The sequence below is a fragment of the Accipiter gentilis genome, chromosome 29, assembly GCF_929443795.1.
Source record: "Accipiter gentilis chromosome 29, bAccGen1.1, whole genome shotgun sequence".
Lineage (NCBI taxonomy): Eukaryota > Metazoa > Chordata > Aves > Accipitriformes > Accipitridae > Astur > Astur gentilis.
The window spans coordinates 21,657,387-21,673,858 of record NC_064908.1 but is presented as its reverse complement, the minus strand read 5'-3'; the positions used below and the strand labels follow the sequence as shown (position 1 = coordinate 21,673,858).

General features: G+C 51.1%; 1 long non-coding RNA gene across 1 annotated transcript; it reads right to left on the bottom strand.

The window, feature by feature from the left end:
* Nucleotides 1-11,010: 11,010 nt before the first annotated feature.
* On the bottom strand, nt 11,011-13,134 carry LOC126052176 (uncharacterized). Its single transcript, XR_007509970.1, has 3 exons — nt 13,048-13,134; nt 11,961-12,096; nt 11,011-11,172 (listed from the first exon to the last, which is right to left on the bottom strand). It is a non-coding gene; the product is annotated as an uncharacterized LOC126052176 (long non-coding RNA).
* Between the last annotated feature and the right edge of the window lie 3,338 nt (nt 13,135-16,472).

Genomic DNA, 16,472 nt, shown 5'->3' with positions numbered 1-16,472 from the left:
TGCAGGCCTCAGTTTGCTTTCACTTGGAGGGGCGTCCAGTACACCTGGAATCGACTGCCCCAGGGGTGGAAACACAGCCCCACCATTTGCCATGGACTGATCCAGGCTGCACTAGAAAAAGGTGAAGCTCCAGAGTACCTGCAATATATTGATGACATCATCGTATGGGGCAACACGGCAGAAGAAGTTTTTGAGAAAGGGAAGAAAATAATCCAAATCCTTTTGAAAGCTGGTTTTGCCATAAAAGAAAGTAAGGTCAAGGGACTTGCGCAGGAAATCCAGTTCTTAGGAGTGAAATGGCAAGATGGGCATCGTCAGATCCCTGCAGACGTGATCAACAAAATAGCAGCTATGTCCTCACCGACTAACAAAAAGTAAACACAGGCTTTCTTAGGTGTTGTGGGCTTTTGGAGAATGCATATTCCAAATTACAGTCAAATTGTAAGCCCTCTCTACCAAGTTACTCGGAAGAAGAACGATTTTAAATGGGGGCCTGAGCAACGACAAGCCTTTGAACAGATTAAGCAGGAGATTGTTCACGTGGTAGCTCTTGGGCCAGTCCGGACAGGACAAGGTATTAAAAATATGCTCTACACTGCAGCTGGTGAGAATGGCCCTACCTGGAGCCTTTGGCAGAAAGCACCTGGGGAGACCCGAGGCCGACCTCTGGGGTTTTGGAGTCAGGGATATCGAGGATCCGAGGCTCGCTATACTCCAACTGAAAAAGAGATCTTGGCAGCATATGAAGGAGTTCGAGCCGCCTCAGAAGTGGTTGGTACTGAAACACAGCTCTTCTTAGCACCCCGACTGCCAGTGCTGGGCTGGATGTTCAAAGGGAAAGTTTCCTCTACACATCACGCGACTGACGCCACGTGGAGTAAGTGGATTGCACTGATCACACAGCGGGCTCGCATAGGAAACCCCAGTCGCCCAGGAATGTTAGAAGTGATCACGGACTGGCCAGAAGGCAAAGATTTTGGAATGTCGCCAGAGGAAGAGGTGACACGGGCTGAAGAGGCCCCGCTGTATAATAAACTGCCAGAAAATGAGAGGCAATATGCCCTGTTCATTGATGGGTCTTGTCGCATTGTGGGAAAACATTGGAGGTGGAAGGCTGCTGTATGGAGTCCTACACGACTAGTCGCAGAAACTGCTGAAGGAGAAGGTGAATCGAGTCAGTCTGCAGAGGTGAAAGCCATCCAGCTAGCGTTAGACATTGCTGAAAGCAAAAAGTGGCCAGTGCTCTATCTCTATACTGACTCATGGATGGTGGCAAATGCCCTATGGGGGCGGCTACAGCAATGGAAGAAGAGCAACCGGCAGCGCAAAGGTAAACCCATCTGGGCTGCCGCACTGTGGCAAGATATTGCTGTTTGGATAGAGAAGCTAGTGGTAAAAGTACATCACGTAGATGCTCATGTACCCAAGAGTCGAGCCACTGAAGAACATCAAAACAGTCAGCAGGCAGATCAGGCTGCCAAGATTGAAGTGTCTCACGTAGACCTGGACTGGCAACGTAGGGGTGAGCTATTTATGGCTCGGTGGGCCCACGATACCTCAGGCCATCAGGGAAGAGATGCTACATATAGATGGGCTCGAGATCGAGGGGTGGACTTGACCATGGACACTATCGCACAGGTCATCCGTGAATGTGAAACACGTGCTGCAATTAAGCAAGCCAAGCGGCAAAAACCCCTGGCGCATGGAGGGCAATGGCTGAAATATAAACAGTGGGAGGCCTGGCAGACTGACTATATCACACTCCCATGAACACGCCAAGGCAAGTGCCATGTGCTTACAATGGTGGAAGCAACCACTGGATGGCTGGAGACATACCCTGTGTCCCATGCCACTGCCCAGAACACTATCCTGGGCCTTGAAGAGAAAATTTTATGGCAACACGGCACCCCAGAAAGAATCGAGTCGGACAACGGGACTCACTTCCGAAACAACCTCGTAGACACCTGGGCCAAAGAACATGGCAGTGAGTGGGTGTATCACATCCCTTATCACGCACCGGCCTCTGGAAAAATCGAACGATACAATGGACTGCTGAAAACTACATTGAGAGCGATGGGGGGTGGAACTTTCAAGCATTGGGATACACATTTAACAAAAGCCACCTGGTTAGTTAATACTAGAGGATCCTCCAATCGGGCTGGCCCCGCCCAACCAAGAGTTCCACATACTGTAGAAGGGGATAAAGTCCCTGTAGTGCGCATGAGGAGTATGTTAGGAAAGACAGTCTGGGTTAGTCCTCCCTCAAGCAGAGGCAAACCCATTCAAGGGGTTGTTTTTGCTTAAGGACCTGGGTACACCTGGTGGGTGATGCAGAAGGATGGGGAAGTTCGATGTGTACCTCAGGGAGATTTGATTTTGGGAGAGAATAGCCAGTGAATTGGGCTGTATGATATTTAACTGCTAAATAACCTGCCAATGCATGTCATTGTATCTATAGTGTCTATATGCCATATCAAGGGTATTATTGTGAGAATTATCCAAATGACTACAGAATGGACTTTTGAAACTGAGCCAAGTACAACAGCGATAGAACTTGAACTGGCACCCAGCAATTTCCTCAAGATCAACATCTTTGACCTGCAGACCAAGGGCGTGAGTTGCACCAACTATAATAGCCACAAGTTCCAGAGACAACATACAACGACCCAACATCTCACCATCTCTCTCTTATCCTGAAGAACTGTTAAAACAGACAGAGCCCCAAGATCGATGGACACATTAGAGGGATAGCCCATAGGCTAAAAGAACACCATGTCTGTGTGTGTGCAAGGTCGGAGCGGGGGGGAGTCCATATACTTATATATAAGACAAGGAAAGGAGTAGTGGTTGATTGGGAAAAAATGTAAGATCTGGGCATGATGTAGATGGTATAGAATAAGGGGTGGATAATGTCCTGGGTTCAGCTGGGATAGAGTTAATTTTTACAGGAACCTGGGAGGTGGGGGCATAGCCGGGGCAGCTGACCTGAACTGGCCAAGGAGCTATTCCATACCATATGACATCATGCTCAGTATATAAATGGGGAGCGGGCCAGCGGGTGCCCTCTCTTTTCAGTGGGGGAAGTGGCGGAGTGTAAGGTCCCGGGTGGTGAGCAGTTGCACTGTGCATCACTCTTTTTGTATACTTTTTCATTAGTACCGTCGTTGTTGTTGTAATTTTTTCTTTGTGTTTGTCCCAGTAAACTGCCTTTATCTCAACCCTCGAGGTTCCAGCTTCTTTTTCTTTTCTCTCCTCCGTCTCCTCCCCATCCCACCGGAGGGGGGCGGAGGAGTGAGCGAGCGGCTGCGTGGTCCTTTGTTACCGGCTGGGCTGAAACCACGACAAGGTACAAGAGCCCCAAAGCACAAAAGACACCACACGACCCCCATGGAAATACATGGGGGGGACCAGGCAGCAGCCATGCCCTACAAGGTCAGGGCAGGGGGGCAACGACACCCCCTGCAGTCATGCAGGAAAGGGTCAGCAGAAGCCACACCCCTGTGGGTCGGGGGGCGTCGGGGCAGCCACAAATGACACCAAGAAAACATGGAACTTCGGGGATACACGGCCAGTGGGGGGAAGGGGGTGACGCCCCCACCAATCGGCATGGGAAAAAACTCACAGGGAAGGTGGGTTAGATGGATAATTTGCGGTGGTAAGCTACGTGCGCAAGAACATGCACAGGCTGAGGGGGTCATGCATAAGGTTTACCTTCACCAGGGGCTCCAACTAGGTAATCCAGAGCAGGTAAACTCATCTGGGATCATCTGCAACAGCAATTCCACTCTGGGGGAACCTCCTAACCTACAGCTCCCCAGAGACTTTGAGCTCTGCTACATGCCCACAAAATAAAGTCCAGTCCCAAGGCTTGTAATCTACGAGGGGCCTGCCACAAGCTGCAAAGATTCTAGGGACAACGTGGCATTCTGTGGGCAATGAGGAAAGGCATCCCAAACCCTGAAGGGCACTGTGCCTCACGGCCCTTCTGCTTTCTTCAGAAATACTAAAACTCCATATACAATTACATACAAGATGCTCACCCTAACCCCTGCTAAACAACATCACCATCAGTCCCGTTAAGAGGTATCAGCAATGTACAGAGCATACAGCAGAACTCGTGAAGAAAACAAGGTTCCTTTTTCGATAAAGTTGGGAATTCCAAAAAAACACATTGCATGAAGAATTAAAAACAAACAAACAATGCCTACTATTAAACCATCTTTCTACCCCTGAACACTCAAAACAAAACTACGGACCTGAAGAAAAAGAAGGGGCCGGGGGGAAGCAGCTGCATACAAGTGTTACTTTCTACCACACATGCTGCAGAACCTTGACTGGTCCTGAAGCTCTTACCTCAGGCAGACACCTCTTCCCCAAAGGGCTGAGCCAGCTCAAAAGCTGCAAAGCACTCAAGGAAGAGCTGAGCACCAACACCAGAGAAACCCAGGAGCACAATGAGCTCCCTCAGCAGAGGCTGTGGCTCAAATACCCCCAAGCCCCCGCCCACCACCCTTAGCACAATCCCCTGGGAAAGGGGAAGGGCAAACAACCAGCAGTTATAAAGTCAGCTGGAGGAGCAGCAGGAGTGTTCTCACCTGCCTTAAATTTACAGCAAATGAGACCCTGAACAGAGAAAGTAACCCCCCAGGAAATGACACTACTTGCACCTGTACTACAGCTACAACTATTGCATCGGCAATGTGACCAGGTAAGGAGTTAATCTTAATTTTTCTGAGGCGCAGACAGAAAAAGACATTTGTGTCTCTAAACTAGGTAGGAAATTAGCTCGTTAAATGCAATGACAATGTAGTTATTAAAATCACAGTGGTCACTGGCGAGGCCAGCAGACGCAATGATAAGTTGGTGGCTAAGCGCTAGATTGAGGAGGACCAGGAGGTTCCCGAGGCCCAGGAGCCCTGGGGAAGAGCAGAGGAACCGTGCAGAGCAGGCAGCTCTCGCGAGAGAGGCTGACGCGGCGTGGGCTTTGCCAGGGGCAACCGTGGGAGATTTAAATGGCCCTGAGGAGCGCCAGCGACCGGGAGCTTGGCAAGCAGGGCGTGGTGCGTCAGAAAGGCATGCCGTGGTGTGTCGGGGGATGCAATGAGTCTACGGAATTCCTGACAGTTCAAGAACAGCGCGACCTTGAGCAGCTTGTAGTATATCCTTAAGAAGTCTGGAAAGATCCGAGAAGACCAGTACGAAAACAAGACAGTGATAAGAAGAACCGTCCTGACAAACTCACCAATCATGAATTGTTAGTTACTAACTAAGCCAATCATATACTAACACATACTCTGAAGAAGGGGATAAAAAGGTGCGTTAGAACAATAAAGTAGCCATTTTGCGTGATCCATCACTTGTCGTGTCCGTCTCTACCGCGACAGTGGTGCGGCACTTTGCGTGGCAGTTCGTGCAGGCAGGGCGCAGCCCCCCCCCCTTCCCAGCTCAAGCAGGCTACTGAAGCGGTGGGCATCGTCCTCAGAAGGGGACCCCGGTATCACTACCACTGAGGTGAAAGCCATCGCTAGGAAAAACGTGGTGACGCGGGCTGAGCTCCCATGTAAACGTGCAGCTGTCCGGGTATCTGGCTGAGGGGAGTGCCTGAGTCTATCACTGATGCTGGAGGGCAGCGGGGACACCTCTTGTGTGAGATGTGACCAGGTAGATGATCTGCTCAGCCTGGTGGCAGAGCTGAAGGAGGAAGTGGAAAGGTTGAGGAGTATCAAGGAGCATGAGAGGGAGATAGATTGGTGGACCCACACCCTACCATCCCTGGGGCAGAGGCAGCAGATGGAGGCTCCGCGAGAAGCGGAGGTTCCCCTGCCCCCTCGCCACCAGGCAGGAGGGGACCTAAGAGATGCAGGGGAATGGATACAGGTCCCTGCTCGGGGAGGCAGGCGAGTCCCCTCCCGGTCTCCCTCACCTTCCCAGTTGCCCCTACGCAACAGGAGCGTAGCTCTGGAACTTGAGGACCAGGTCAATGAAGATCAGGGTGTAGGCGAAGCCCTATCCAGGGAGGCGCCTAGGCTCAGTCGGGCAGCCCCACGCGTTCCCAAAGCCCCCCAAAAAAAGAAAAAGGAGGGTAATTGTCATAGGCGACTCCCTTCGGAGGGGGACAGAGGGCCCAATATGCAGTCCTGACCCATCCCACAGGATGAGGAGGAGAGGGAAGGCCGATAAGGCAGATATTGTGCTGAGAGTCTGTAATAGACTGCCTGACCGGGTTGAAGAGACGGATGAACCATTCTACAAGCGGCTGGCAAGGCACTAGGGCGATCAGTGGAAGGAGCACAGGTAGTGTTTTCCTCAATCTCTCAGTGGCAGGGAAATATACTGAAAGGAACAGGAAACCACACCTGGTGATTACGTGGCTCAGAGGCTGGTGCCATCAGTGGCGTTTGGGGTTTTTTGATCATGGAGAGGTTTACACGGCACCGGGCTTGCTAGCAACAGATGGTATTCAGCTATCTCAAAGGGGTAAAAGAATCCTCGCTCGTGAGATAGCGGGGCTCATAGAGAGGGCTTTAAACTAGGGTTGAAGGGGGTAAGGGATAAGACTAGGTGCACCAGAGATGAGCCTGGGGGCAGCGTGTGCCGACGTTAGGGGTGGATTCGATAGGCCAGCTCGAATGCATCTATGCCAACGCACGAAGCACGGGCGATAAACGGGAGGAGCTGGAAGCTATCATGCTGCAGGATAGATATGACTTACTCCCCATCAAGGAAACACGGTGGGACGCCTCCCGTGAGCGGAGTGCTGCGACGGATGGCTACGAGCTCTTCAGAAGGGATAGGCAAGGTAGAAGAGGTGGCGGGGTGGCTCTCTGTTATGCAGGGTTTGGACCGTACAGAGCTACCGGAGTGCGATGACAAGGTGGAGCGCTTATGGGTGAGGATGAGAGGGAAGGCCGATAAGGCAGATATTGTGCTGGGAGACTGTTACAGACCGCCCAACCGGGTCGAAGTGACAGATGAATCGTTCTACAAGCGGCTGGCAGCAGTCTTAGAATCGCGTGCCCTTGTTCTCGTGGGGGACTTCAACTGTCCAGACACCTGCTGGAAATATACCACAGCAGAGAGTAAACAGTCTAGGAGGTTCCTGGAGCATGTGGAAGATAACTTCCCGACACAGGCGGTAGGTGAGCTGACCAGGGGAGGAGCCTTGCTAGAGCTATTGTTTACGAACAGGGAAGGACTGGTGGGAGGTGTGATGGTCACAGGCCGTCTGGGGCTTAGCGACCGTGAAATGACAGAATTCTCAATTCTTGGTGAGGCAAGGAAGGGGGTTAGCAAAACCAGCGCTCTGGACTTCCGGAGGGCAAACTTTGGCCTCGTTGAGGCACTGGTTGAGAGAGTCCCTTGGGAGACGGTCCTGAAGGGCAAAGGGATCCAGGAAGGACGGACGTTCTTTAAGAAGGAAATCTTAACAGCTCAGGACCAGGCTATTCCCCCGTGCCGCAAGTCCAATCGCCGAAGAAAACGACCAGCCTGGCTGAACGCGGAGCTTTTGCTAGGAGTCAGGAAACAAAAGGCGAATCTATCATCTCTGGAAGAAAGGGTGGGCAACCTGGGAGGAGTGCAGGGATCTCGTTAGGTCATAGAGAAAGGAAATTAGAAAGACAAAAGCTCAGCTAGAAGGAAATCTGTCTGCTGTCATAAGAGATGACAAAAAATGTTTTTACAAATACATTAACGGTCAAAACAATCCCAAGGAGCATATCTATCCTTTAAGGGATACAGAAGGGAACGTTGCCACCAGAGATGAGGAAAAGGCCGAGGTACTTAATGCCTTCTTTGCCTCAGTCTTTAATAGGGAGACCAGTTATCCTCAGGGTACTCTGCCTCCTGAGCTGGAAGCTGAGGATGAAGAGCAGAATATATCCCCCAGGAGGAAATAGTTAGTGACCTACTACGCCATATGGATGCTCACAAATCTATGGGACCAGATGGAATCCATCCAGGAGGGCAGAGGGAACTGGCAGAGGTACTTCCCAAGCTGCTCTCCGTCATCTATTGGCGATCCTGGTCAACGGGGGAGGTCCCAGAGGACTGGAGGCTTGCCAGTGTGACGCCCATTTACGAGAAGGGTCGGAGGGAGGATCCGGGGAACTACGGGCCTGTCAACCTGACCTCAGTACCGGGGAAGATTATGGAACGGTTTGCCTTGAGAGCACTCATGTGGCAAGTGTGGGACAAGCAGGGGATTGGGCCTGATCAGCATGGGTTTATGAAAGACAGGTTCTGCTTGACCAACCCGATCTCCTTCTATGACCAGGTGACCCACCTAGTGGATGAGGGAAAGGCTGTGGATGATACCTACCTTGACTGCAGCAAGGCCTTTGATACCATCTCTCATGGCATACTCCTTGAGAAGCTGTCACGTCCTGTCTTAGACAAGTGTACTCTTTGCTGGGTGAAAAACTGGCAGGATGGACGAGCCCAGAGGGTTGTGGTGAATGGGGTTAAATCCGGTTGGCGGCGGGTCACTAGTGGTGTTCCCCAGGGCTCGGTGTTGGGCCCGGTTCTGCTTAACGCCTTTATCGATGATTTGGACGAGGAGATCGAGTGCCTCCTCAGCAAGTTTGCAAACGACACCAACTTGAGAGGCAGGGTCGATCTCCTTGAGGGTAGGAAGGCTCTACGCAGGTATCTGGACAGTCTGGATCGATGAGCCGAGGCCAACTGTATGAAGTTCAGCGAGGCTGAGTGCCGGGTCCTACGCTTCAGTCGCGGCGACCTCGTGCAGCGCTATGGGCTTGGGGAAGAGTGGCTGGAAAGCTGCCCGGCAGGGGAAGACCTGGGGGCGCTGGTTGACAGCCGGCTGAATATGAGCCAGCAGTGTGCCCAGGTGGCCAGGAAGGCCAGTGGCATCCTGGCCTTTGTCGGAAATAGTGTAGCCGGCGGGAGCAGGGAGGTAATTGTTCCCCTGTATTTGGCACTGGTGAGGCCACACCTCGAGTACTGCGTTCAGTTTTGGGCCCCTTGCTACGGGAAAGACATTGAGTTGCTGGAACGCGTCCGGAGAAGGGCAACCGAGTTGGTGAGGGGCCTGGAGCGTAAGTCTGATGAGGAACGGCTGAGGGAACTGGGGTGGTTTAGTCTGGAGAAAAGGAGGCTGAGGGGAGACCTTATCGCTCTCTACAACTACCTGAAAGGAGATTGTAGCGAGGTGGGTACCGGTCTCTTCTATCAAGTAACTAGAAATAGGACGAGAGAAAATGGCCTGAAGTTGCGCCAGAGAAGATTTAGAGTGGATATCAGAAAAAAAATTATTTACTGAGAGGGTTGTCAGGCATTGGAAGAGGCTGCCCAGGGTAGCGATGGAGTCACCATCCCTGGAGGTGTTCAAAACACACGTAGCTGTGGTACTTTGGGACATGATTTAGCAGGCATGATGCTGTTGGGTTGATGGTTGGACTTAATGATCTTAGAGGTCCTTTCCAAATTTGACGATTTGATTCAATGCGATTTGATTCAGTTCTAGGGAGCAGAACAGAGATGTAGCAAGAAAGGAAAAAAAGGAAGGGAGGGAGAACAAAGGGAGAGAGACACAAAGACTGGAAGAAGGACAAAGGGATGGCAGAGGAAAAAATAGTGATAGGCTGCAGGAGAGAGATGGAGGAGTTCAAAAAAGACACAGGGAGCATGACAGAACGAGAGTGAGAAACAAGGGACAGAGCAGGACAGCACTGGAGAAAAAAAACCTGTGAGCGAGACATGGAGGAAGAGAGAAAAGAGAAGGGACAGCTAGCTCAAGAGGGGAATACAGTTAGAAAGGATGGAAGAGGGAATGGAACAGAGAGAAATACAGAAAAGATGGCAAGAGGAAGCAGGGCAGAGGGACAACAATAGAAGAAAAAAGGGACAGGGATCTGGACAGATGGAGAAAAAAGCAGGAGGAACAGATACAACATGACATGATGGGACAGGAAGTAACACAGAGCAACAGATGATAATAATGACAACAGATAGAGAGAGACTATGAAACGCACAGGAGGTTGGAGGGAGAGAGAGAGAGAAGACATGAATAAAAAGAGTAGGGAGCACCACAAAGGGTCAGGGAAAGAGAAAAACAGAAAGGACAACAGGGACAGTGAAATACAGAATAAACACACACACACACCCCCCATATTATCCACTTATCAAGCCCATTTCAGAGTTACACAGTACCCCAGCCCCTTTAAGAAAAAAAACACATCGCCCGAGCCCATTTCGGCGCCGCACCGCGCCCGAGCCCATTTCGGCGCCGCACCGCGCCCGAGCCCATTTCGGCGCCGCACCGCGCCCGAGCCCATTTCGGCGCCGCACCGCGCCCGAGCCCATTTCGGCGCCGCACCGCGCCCGAGCCCATTTCGGCGCCGCACCGCGCCCGAGCCCATTTCGGCGCCGCACCGCGCCCGAGCCCATTTCGGCGCCGCACCGCGCCCGAGCCCATTTCGGCGCCGCACCGCGCCCGAGCCCATTTCGGCGCCGCACCGCGCCCGAGCCCATTTCACGGTTCTCTAGCTCCGGCTCCAATTTCAAAGTTGTGCAATCACTAGAGGCAGGAATGCACCCCCTTTCCATTAACCCAGCAGCAGCTACATTTTCCTCAAGGTATCTACAACTCGCCCTTGGATGCCTAATTCCAACAGACACTTTCACTTACTTCAACAGCTAAGTTTACCTATGGGCACTAAACGCCCATGCTTCCCTCTACGCTTCCCTTTGTGATTGCCATTAGTCCCGTGATTCCCACAAGGACACATAATTACCTGTCATTTTCATTTTATTTTTAGTGCTTCATTTGATCCATTACTCATTCCACATAGATTCAGCTAGGTCAGTGTTTCAATCCAATTCTACAATGTACTTTTTCTACAATATATAGAAAAGACTTATGGCCTCACTCGTTAAATGTTTGACACTATTAGTTCTAGTCCTCTTTTAATCATTATTTTTACAAATACATGTAAACTCCAAAAATCTAGCATTACCTGAAGAAGAAATGCCACTATTCAGTACCTGCAATGCTCTACGGAGTGGTCTTTTCCACATTCCTCGCTCCCATTACATCCGTTGCTGCACATCCAGAAGTTTTACTCCCTCAGGTGACATTACCTGCACGATCCCTGTTCCCGGGCAGCAAACGAGGGAGCTCCGCTCATCTTGACAGACCGTCCACTTCCACACCTCGACACAAAACCAGAAACTGAAAAATATCATTACATCACAAGCTACAAAGAGCACCCAAATATTTTACAAACCCACCACAGACAAACAGAGTTACACTCACGCACTTCACAACCCTGGCCTACTCCATGCTGGCCATCTAGTCCAACTCCCCCCACCCTTCGCCCGCAAATTCCTCAACTGTCTTCCAAAGACCATCCACCGCACAACATGTTTCCTTGTGCTGACTGGCAATTACCAGGTTCCAGGGGAGCACTCCACGGGAACACCGTTCCCGGGAGCCTTGAAAAAAATCACCCTGCCTGTGAAAACCCAGGCCCGAGCCGAACCCCTGTCCAAACATTGGCAATAAGCATTGCCTCATGGAGCAGCTGGCACCAGGGGAAAGAAAAAAATTGGGGCAGGGGAGGACACACCAAAAACCAACCCAGATCCCAGCTGGGGTTTTTTATTCTAAGTTTTGGGGTTCTTTTTCCTAATTCCCTGAAAAAAATCTCAGCTCTACATCCAACCTGAAAGGAAAAAAAAACCAGAAAGTCTAAACCACATAACCCTACAAGGTTAGACACATTCACAACACACCACTCGTTCAGATCACATGCACGCCAGCCCTCACTCTCAACTCATCCATCCTACCGCCCACAGGCCTCGAGAGGACGACACCCCGTGCCTGCGGCAGCAAGGGCCTCAAAAAATCACCCTACCTGCAAAAACCCAGGCCCCAGCCCAACCTCCTTCCAACCTCCCCACAAACTGCCCTTCCGTTACACCAGTGTTTCAACACGCACCATCATCTCCACCATCCGCGCATTTTCAACTCGATACTGAGCTTTCACAGTGCCACGTGTCACAGTCCAACCTCCGTAGCAGCCACGTCACCTAAACGCAAGGTTCCTTCAAGCACCTCTCGTGCCCTGTCATCACCTGCAAAAACAACACACAAAGCTTGTCAACAGACACTTCATCCTTGAGAGAGAAGTCAAGTCCTCCACCGCTCCCCTACCCTGCTTCCCACCTATTCCAAAAATAACACATCCTCACAGCCAGTGTCCTCCATGGCACTTGAGAAAAAACAGAGCATCACAAACACAGAGCTCTCCCAAAGTTACCGATCGCTCCAAGACCCATCACGCTGCTACTCAGACCTCAAGGCCTTGACCATTTCTAGAGACTTGCGACAAAGCAACCGCATAAACAAGATGAACACCATTGCCCAGTTCCTGCCTTACTCAATGCTAGTTCACAGTCCAATTGCGATCCCCTCAACTCTTTGCATGCAAAGAGCCCAAAGACATTAAACCTTCTATGCTGCCTCTACAATGCCATACAAGACACACACGAACGTAGAGCCATGTAATTCACGTGCAAATGTAATGCCATACAAGGCAGTACTCTTACCTCGGTCAAGGCAAAACAACTCAGAGCACTGCCATACCAGTCAAAACGGAACAGGGCCAATGCAAGAGACTCTCACGTGACAGTCAATACAAGTACAGACCAAAACAATACAAAACCAATACAGAACCGCAGAAGGCAAGGCAGTCTCAGGTGGCAATCGATACAAGTACAGAGCACTGCAATACAAAACACAATGCAGGGCCAGGCAATACGAGACAGTCTCACATGACAGTCGATACAAATACACAACAAAACAACACAAGGCAAAGGCAAATACAGACCAATACAATGCAAGAAAACTGCAGAACACAGCAAAGCAAAGCAGTCTCATAGAGCCACCGGCCGCATCTTCCTTCCGACCCCACTCATGGGCCCACCTCCTTACAGCGCTCTGCTGCCTTTCCCCATCGCTCTGTGGGACGCATCCTGTCCCTCCACATCTGAAAATAAACCCCACAAACATATTGAACGAATCACCTGGATGCAGAGCAAGAGCTTCACAACTCCAGAGGTCTTGATTCCATCTACAAAGCCCATCTGGAGTCCAGCTACAGCCTGTCATTTTAAAAAAAAAAAAAAAAAAAAAAAAAAAAAAAAAAAAAAAAACCCAAAAAACAACCAAACAAAAAACAACAAAAAAACGCACCGCTGCCACCCCCCCCACCCCCCCCCCCCACTGTAGTGTTCAAATGTATGGAACTTAGTTACTGCGCCTGAAAGTAGCTCATGGTCGCAAGAGCATTCCAGACACCTTTGGAAGGCCCTGAACAGAACAAACAAGAAGATAGAAGAAGAAAGATCCCAATTAGAAAAACACAGGTGCACATTCCACGATAAAGGGAACTTGGCACAACCGACCTCAATTCAGGGGCTTATCTCGACCGATTGGATTAAGACAAGTTTTGCATGCTCTAACATCGCCAATTATATCCTGTGTGTATGCGTGTGTACAGAGCGAGTATAACCGTATCTTATGTTTATACGCGTGGACAGTATCGATGTAACCAATCACCACTTATGCTTCTGCACGTGGACACCACATGCTTGCGTGCAGCAGCCAATCAAAGCTTCTAAACAACTCAGAGAATTGTATAAGAATGATCAGCTAAGCTCAATAAAGGGGCAACTTTAATCATCATACTGGTGTTCTATCGTCCGGGCCCCGCACGGAGTAACCCTAAAACCTACACCCCACCAACCAAAAAAAACCAGGGCCAAACTTGGAGCCCATCACGTGCAAGTCTTAACACCTTGGAGAGTCAAATCCGCTTCACTGCCCCTCAACAACCCCTGCCACACGGCTCCAATCGTCTCCGTGAAACACTATCGGCACGGCTGTCCGCGCAGCCCGCTGATGGCTACTCAAGCCCAGATGACTGTACAACCCTCGCCTAAACGGTCTAGGCACATCAACGTTTCACCCGTAGACTCTTATCGCTGTTCCACCTACCCCTGACTCTACATCCCCGGGCAGAGCAGCTCCAAGCCAAGCACACCGTGTGCAGAACGTCACCACGTGGAACGCTACCAACGAGGTGATTCAACGAGAGAGAAAACTCTCGGCGAGAAGAATGACCCCTGGGCGGGAGGCGCCGTCGGGCAAGATGACCTATGGGGCTGCAACCGCGAGGCCAGGAGGCTCCACGGCAGACCCAGAGGACTCAAACGGAGCAGCCTGTTACAAGACAGCACTGTCAAAACCCAGACGACAGATGTGCCAGAAGCCTGGCGTCGAGACCTAAGGATGTCAGGATGCGGGGAAGAAGTCCCAGTCCGAGAAAACGGACGGCTAGAGAGCAGAGCTGCCGATGCAGCCCGAAAAAATGCTGCCATAGAGCACCGACCGGAACCCGCCGAGACCGACCCATGCTTTAGAGCTCCGAGCACAAGAAAAGAAGCACCCGATTGGCACCGGGCCCACGAGCAAGAGCATTCGAAACCCTAGGGACAGCACCCGAAGCACATGCCTCGCTCCTCCGGCGCAAAGCGCGACAAGGACCTCGAGACCCGAGGAAGGTCTAAGCGCACAAGACAGACTACACCAACTACACGCCACCACGGACACGGGCTGGAACTGCCCTGCCCGGCACACATGGGTCTCGTGCCGAAAAGCAACCCGCTCCCTTTGCCTGTGCAAAGGCGACTGCTTTGGGACAGCCCTCTCTCCTGCGCTAACTTTAAAACTCCTCCCTGCTATTCCCAGCTTTGTCCCTTCCTCCCAGCCTGGTCCCTCAAATTAGCTTCCAGAGGGCCGAGGGTCCAAATCCATCCTCCACAAAACCACACGAGCCAACTGGGATGTTCCTCAAGGGGACACATTGCTCTTCAACATCTGCAACGAAAAAAAACAAACACAAATAAATCAGAAAAGGGAGTAAGCATCCCGCTGGCCAACGCCAACTACTTCCCCAACTCCCCACTCCTCACGAGTGCCACCGTGTTCGCTTCCCCGCTCATTCCAGACTCAGACCCTGCAGCCGTCGTCACTCGTGGTATCTAAGGTACCGAGAGAAACCAAGTTAGCGTGGCACTCGTGAGAAGCCATCGGCCCCACGCTCCTCCTCACTAATCCACAGCTCACCTCAAACGCTCTTCCAATTCAAAGATAGCCCACACAGCACCTCCACAACAAAAGGTAAACGCTGAACCGAGCAGCCCCATAATACATTGCTATTCAACACCGACCCGGCCGACGACCGCCTCACCTTCTCGGACCGCTCACTGGCATGCAGCTTTTCGGGAGACCTTAGAGCAGACTTCACGGTACGTAAAGGGTGCTTATAAGAAACCTGCAGAGGGACTTTTTAAAAAGGAGTACAGCCATAGGACAAGGCGGTAACGGCTTTAGTCCTAAAGAGGGTACATTTAGTTTAGGCGTTAGGAAGACGTTTCTCACTAGGGGTGGTGTGGCACTGGAACGCATTGCCCAGAGAACCTGCGGATGCTCCCTCCCTGGAAGCATTCAAGGCCAAGTCAGATGGGGCTTTCAGCAACCTGGTCTCGCTGAAGACGCCCCTGGGGGGGGTTGGAACTAGAGGATCTTTATGGTGCCTCCCAACCCAAACCATTCTATGATGCTATGACATTCAAATCCAACTGCAAAACTCCTCTGAGAAGGGCTGGTGAACCCTCCTCCCTTTCCCCAGCAGTCCCAAAACTTAAGAAATCCCTTTTCTTCTCCTCAACTGTCAGGAAAGGAACCCCACTGCTTCCTGACACCTCCTGCCCTCAATCTGCGCTCCTGAACCCCCTTCAGTGGCTACTCCTCAAGAGCCGCTCTTCTGAGACACATCCCAAATTCTGGGGGCACCTCCTAACCTACAGCTCCCCAGAGACTTTGAGCTCTGCTCCATGCCCACAAAATAAACTCAAGTCCCAAGGCTTGTAATCTACGAGGGGCCTGCCACCAGCTGCAAAGATTCTAAGGACAATGTGGCATTCTGTGGGCAATGAGGAAAGGCACCCCAAACCCTGAAGGGCACTGTGCCTCACGGCCCTTCTGCTTTCTTCAGAAATACTAAAACTCCATATACAATTACATACAAGACGCTCACCCTAACCCCTGCTAAACAATGTCACCATCAGTCCCGTTAAGAGAGATAACAACTTACACAGCAGAACTGTTAAAAACCCAACGTTCCTTCTTCAATAAAGTTGGAATTGCAGGAAAACACAATGCATGAAGAATAAAAAAAAAAACACAAACACCAACAAAAAAAACCCACAAACACTGCATACTATTAAACCATCTTTCTACCCCTGAACACTCAAAACAAAACTACTGACCTGCAAAAAAAGAAAGGGGGGGGGGGGGGGGGGGGGAAGTAGCTGCATACAAATGATACTTTCTACCACACATGCAGCTGAACCTTAACTGGTCCTGAAGCTCACACCTCAGGCAA